This window comes from Myotis davidii, unplaced genomic scaffold (genome assembly GCF_000327345.1).
Source record: "Myotis davidii unplaced genomic scaffold, ASM32734v1 scaffold653, whole genome shotgun sequence".
Classification (NCBI taxonomy): Eukaryota; Metazoa; Chordata; class Mammalia; order Chiroptera; family Vespertilionidae; genus Myotis; species Myotis davidii.
In genome coordinates this window covers 846,038-852,326 of record NW_006285129.1, presented here as the reverse complement: position 1 = coordinate 852,326, position 6,289 = coordinate 846,038, and the positions used below count along the sequence as shown (strand labels likewise).

The 6,289-nt window shown below is 44.9% G+C and overlaps 1 protein-coding gene across 1 annotated transcript in view; it reads left to right on the top strand.

Moving 5' to 3' along the window:
* The window catches only part of SEMA6C (semaphorin 6C), a 25,969-nt gene that overhangs the window by 8,495 nt on the left and 11,185 nt on the right, over positions 1–6,289 (top strand). The gene's annotated exons all lie outside the window — the stretch shown is intronic.

Sequence of the window (6,289 nt, the reverse complement as noted above, 5' to 3'; positions counted from 1 at the left end):
AGCAATCAATGAATGCATAAATAAGTGAAACAAGAAATCTCTCTCTCTCCCTTTCTCTCAAATCAATAAGAAATTATGAGGGTAGGGAGAAATTTAGGGTATTTTTTATAGGGCGAAAGAAGCAGACTTAGAAGGATGGGTACTATTTAATAGGCAGATATGAAGAAGAAGTGCTTCCCAGATGATGGGGATAAGCACAAGTCATACAGCGAATACAGTAAAGATAATATGAGGCATACTCAGGAAGCCGTGATTCTGTATGTCTGGAGCCTAGGTTCTGAGAGAGAAGTAAAGAGGGAAAAAGACCAGATTATGGAAGGTCTTAAAGCACTTGCTCAAGACTTCAGACTTTCCCCAGAGGCAGTAGAGAGGCATTACAGGTTTTCAATCAGGAAAGTGAAATCATTAACTCAGTGGGATTGGGTGAGAGGCTTCAATAAACTTTTAGCTGAGAAAGGGGTATGCTGGAAAAGAAGTTCAATGGTATAGCTTGCTTAAGCACAGGATGAGTACTAATGAGAGACCTTGGGATTTGGTGATTTTCTCAGAAAGGGGATCATGCAGAAGGGGAAGGATCGGAAAGTTAGCTGGTTGTGAAAAGTTAAAGGATAAATTGAATTCAGAAGTCAAGACAATCAGCATACTGACTCCCAAAACATTGGTCTTCCTCCTTGGAGACAGTGGCTGGGGTCTTGACTTTTTTTTAAAAAATATATTTTATTGATTTTTTACAGAGAGGAAGGGAGAGAGACAGAGAGCCAGAAACATCGATGAGAGAGAAACATGGATCAGCTGCCTCCTGCACATCTCCCACTGGGGATGTGCCCACAACCCAGGTACATGCCCTTGACACGAATCGAACCTGGGACCCTTCAGTCCGCAGGCTGACGCTCCATCCACTGAGCCAAACCGGTTTCGGCTTGACTTCTTTTTTACTCCGCCTCTCTGAGCCCAGGGTCCAGAGCTGAGGGTCCTTGATACAATGTGGATGGGGAGTGTTAACTCCTTTAAGGAGTGTGGTGGTAAAGGGATGAAGAGAAATGGAAAGGTAGCTTAAGGGGATGGAAGCTGGACTGAGAGAGGAACTATTTTTAGCTGAGAGTTGAGGACCTTTATAGGTGGAGAGGAGGGAGCAGTAGAGAGGGAGGCTTAGAAAAATGCAAAGGAGAGGGAATGCATCTGGAGCAAGGTGTGAGGGCAGATGGAAGAGAATGGATTAAGAGTTCAGAGGAGGGAAGTGAGAGGAGAGAACGGGAACTAGCGTTTATTGATTGAACTTTGCTAGATGTTATATAAATATCTCATTTAATCCTCCGATACCTCTATGAGTTAAATGTCAAGATATCCTTCTTGCTAATGAAAAAGACTGAGGCTTAAAGAGGTTAAATAACCTGTCTCCAAATTAGGGCTAATAAATGGCAGACTGGAGACTTTGTATGACTCTCAAGCCTATGCTTTTCCTGATAATTGCTTTACAAGGTTATGAGGTAATAACTTCAACCTCATAATGAATGTGGTAGCATTCTGCTCTGATTGCTCTATCAATTCACTGACCACACCACACTCTGGGGACAAGAGTAGATGGCACTACTCAAATCATAGGAATAGTAAAAGTCCTTTTTATTATTATTTTTATTTTTTTTAAATATACTTTTACTGATTTCAGAGAGGAAGGCAGAGGAAGAGAGAGAGATAGAAGCATCAATGATGAGAGGGAATCATTGATTGTCTGCCTTCTGCACACTGGACTGAGCCCACAACCCAGGCATGTGCCCTTGACTGGAATTGAACCTGGGACCTTTCGGTCTGCAGGCCGACACTCTATCCACTGAGCCAAACCAGCGAGGGCTAAAAGTCCTTTTTAATTTAAAGAAATATATGATCTGCCCAGCTGATATGGCTCAGTGGTTGAGCATTGACCCATGAATCAGGAGATCCCTGGTTCAATTCCTGGTCAGGGCACATGCCTGGGTTGTGGGCTTGATCCCCAGTGCAAGGCATGCCAATTGATGTGTCTTTCTCATATGAATGTTTCTCTCTCTCTGTCCCTCCCCGTCCCTTCCACTCTCACTAAGAATCAATGGAAAAATATCTTCAAGTGAGGATTAACAATAACAACAACAAAAACAAACCACACACACACATATACACCCAAGACCAGACATAACAACAGTCACATGAAATAATGTTCATTTACCTCACTCATGCAGAAGTCTTTATTTTCTCTTAATCTATACCCATTTCTAGTAATCATCTCTGAAACCACAGCATATAATAAATAGCAAATTAAGAGAGTAAAGAGAAGCTTTCAAAAGCAACACTGATAACAATGAACATTAACATAGCAAGGGAAGACTAAGAAAACAAAGCAGACAATTGAAAATTGTGGCATTTTGGCCATGTGGAGGAGGATCGAACAGTATTAAGTACATTAAGAAGCCTCTTAGAATTTACTCCAGCCCTAGTGGGTTTGGCTTAGTGGATAGACTAGAGTGTTGGCCTGCAGACCGAAGGATCCCAAGTTTGATTCCAGTCAAGGGCCAATGTCCAGGTTGTGGGCTCCATCCCCAGTGAGGGGTGTGCAGGAAACAGCTAATGAATGATTCTCTCTCATCATTGATGTTTCCCTCTCTCTCCCCCTCTCCCTTCTTCTCTGAAATCAATAAGAATATATGTTTTTTAAAAAGAGTCAGTTGTTTGAAATAACTAGTTGTAGGGCCTGGGAGGCAGTGATTTTCCAAGCTTGGGGAGAGTCTGAATTTTTTAAAGGTGTCAATCTGTGGGACTGTGTGATTTTCTCCAGAAGACTCCAGGGTGTTGGGACAGCCTCATTTGGAGTTTGAAATACTAGTAACTCTCCTTTGAAATAACTCTCAGATTCATCCATTTCATCCCAATGGCAACATCTTTGTCTGACCGTCTCTCTCCCCTCATCCTTGAACTTTCCTATCTTCTTGCTAGAAGGTCTCCTTGTCTTCTTGCTACAATAAAGCATTTTGACAAGTAACAAACACCGTTATTCAAGAACTTAAAATGACATCTTATTCCTATCAAATTATTTTAACCTTCTCACCTTGGCACACCAAGCCTTCCATAATTTGTCTCCCTCTTCCCTTTTCCTCTACTTCTAAGTAGTATCTTACATATCGGTCAGACAGGACCTTTTGCTACTCATGCTTCAGGCTCCATGCTCACCAAATAAAAGCTTTTGCTTAAGTTATGTTCCTCTTTGGGACATTTTTAATTTTCTTTCACACCAAGCCAACTCCCATGGCGGTTTTACCAAGATGTATCCACCATCTTTCTCTGTAGTCATCACAAAAAAAAATTATTATCTTTTCTTTCATTTAGGAATTATGTTCAATGTAACTTTTGGTGTTTTTTAAAGACTTGGTATTGCTTTTTAATCATTTAGTACATGTAAGTCTTTTTAAAAAATATATTGTTATTGATTTCAGAGAGGAAAGAAGAGGGAGAGAGAGATAGAAATATCAGTAATGAGAGAGAATCATTGATTGGCTCCCTCCTGCTCACTCCACACCGGGGATTGAGCCCATAACCCGTAACCCGGGGTACATGCCCTTGACTGGGAATCAAACCTGAGAATGACACTTTAACCACTGAGCACCGCTGACCAGAGTGGTAAGTCTTGTTTTAATGCAAATAGATCAGCGGTTCTCAACCTGTGGGTCGCGACCCCTTTGGCAGTCGAACGACCCTTTCACAGTGGTCGCCTAAGACCATCCTGCATATCAGATATTTACATTACGATTCATAACAGTAGCAACATTACAGTTATGAAGTAGCAACGAAAATAATTTTATGGTTGGGTCACAACATGAGGAACTATATTTAAAGGGCCAGAAGGTTGAGAACCACTGAAATAGATGGTCATTTTCTTAAAGACCAGGACCACATCCCAAGATGAATTGTACCTGAAATAAGTACTTCATACTTATTGGATTGAATTGAAATTTTAGTTGGGCTGTAAAACTTTAATTGAGTTACACCTTGATCCCCATTCATTAATCTATTCAATGAGCACATATTTGAGTACTTAAGCCCTGTGTTGGGATCTGGGGAGATTTCAACCTCTATATTTTTTTTCAAAAATATATTTTGATTTTTTACAGAGAGGAAGGGAGATGGATAGGATATAGAGAGTTAGAAACATTGATCAGCTGCCTCCTGCACAACCCCTACTAGGGATGTGCCCACAACTCAGGTACATGCCCTTGACCGGAATCAAACCTGGGACCCTTCAATCCGCAGGCCGACGCTCTATCCACTGAGCCAAACCAGTTAGGGATCAACCTCTATATTTTGAGGTGTCTTTCTCGAAAAACCTCTTTCCAGGCTTTAAAACAGCCCCCCTGGCCACTGAATTGCCTTAGACCCAAGACCCTTAGCCGTTAACCTTGTATATGTATTGTTCCATTATTTCTGATTCTGTTTATCTCACTGGTTTACCTGGCCTTCCATCCGTGTCTCTGTTTCTGTGTTGTGTGTATGGAGGTGTGTGAGTGTATGTATGTTTATATCTCTTGCTTCTTTGTGGTGGGGTTCAGCCCAGTTAGTGGGGGCATCCTGATCTTAGTTCAGTAAAGACTGGCTAGATGTAGCAAACTCGTCTCTCCTTTCCTTCAGTCCAGGGAAGAGGATGTGGGGGCATGGAGGAAAGAGGTGCTCATTCAGATAAAACTACCCAAGAATGCCAATGTCCCCCAGGCCACCCACTGTCCTGGTAATTTTGTGAACGTTTGTCTTGTGTCCCAGCCCCCACGCAAGGGAGAATCTTAGTAGGCAATACCAAGGTGGGAGCCAATCAGAGCTGTCTGAAGTAGCCTATTCTTCCTTCCTACTGACAGTCCCAGAATTAAAGGGTCGTTTGTTGATTTACTTAATTTTAAACAGAGAGAGAAACGTCAGGCCGATGCTCCACTTATTTATGCATTCATTGGTTGATTATTTTTTAATAATATTTTTAATTGATTTTAAAGAGGAAGGGGGAGAGAGAGAGAGAGGGAGAGAGAGAGAGAGAGAGAAACATCAATGATGAGAGAATCATGGATCGGCTGCCTCCTGCACACCCCTTACCGGGGAAGAGGGAATTGAGCCCACAACCCGGTCATGTGCTCTTGGCCTGAACCTAGGACCCTTGAGTCCCTTTAGTCCATAGGCCGCCGCTCTATCCACAGAGCCAAACTGGCTAGGGCCGTTGGTTGATTCTTGTATGTGTCCCGATGGGAAATCGAACCCACAGCCTTGGCATACCAGAAGGATGCTCTGGTTAGAGCATCCCAGCCAGGGCTAGAATCAAAGGATCTTTATGGAAGGTGGGGATGGGGAAGGAGCAGTTTTCAGTTTTGCTGTTTGGAGGGATGTCCAGGGTTCTCTGAGGGAAGATGCGACATAACTAACCCTGTATTTGGGGACAGTGAGGCTATGTGGAATTGGGACAGCTGGTCACTTTTCCTCTGATTCCCTGACTCAGTTTGTCTTGATCTCCACATCTCTCTTTTGGCTTTAGCCTGACTCACCTGTGTTCTTCCATCAACTAGTAGCCTGACTACCAGCCACTCTGGCATCCTGGCTCCTCAGGTCCTGGCTTAGTTGCCCAAGCTAGTCCTGCTGTGGCAGTAGAGGTGGGAGGGGAGGAGATGATGGGGACTAGGAGACCTTCTTCCTGTCTCAGGCCTAAAGCCCTTGAGTGCATGCAGGCTTCCCTTATGGGGGTCAGGAGGAACCAGAGGAGGCACATGGGGAAAAATAAGAGGGTTGAGGTCAAAACAAAACAAAAAACTAGATTAGACGAACAGAAAGTTGGCGGCGGGAGACTCCCCAGGGAGCAGGGTAGCCAAAGCCATTGTAGAGGAAAGGAGGGGAGGGAGGGTCCCGCCAGCTCTGACAGCCTAGCCCGGCCGAGGTCCCTGGGTTTCTGGTCTCCTCCCAGCGGCTCTTTCTTTCCAGGGCCTCTCCGCGGAAGACGTGTGACCCCTCCTCTGTCTGGCTCTCGGCAGTAGCCCGGGGTCTCTTCAGCTCGAGCTTGGCTTTGGTCTCCAGCTCAGCTCCCGGCCTGGCCTCTCACTGGGCGGTGCTCCAGGCGCCCCGCCCCCGAGGAGGACTATTGGTGGAAATGTGTCGAGGAGGCGGGGTCTAGCCAGCCTGCTAGAGCCCGATTAGTTGCGGCGAACTCGAGGCGGACCGGAGGCGGGTCCGACCGGGAGGCGGGAGGGGCTGCTGGGGCCCGGCCCAGACCTCCCGGCGGTCGCATTGTTTTCCTCCGCGG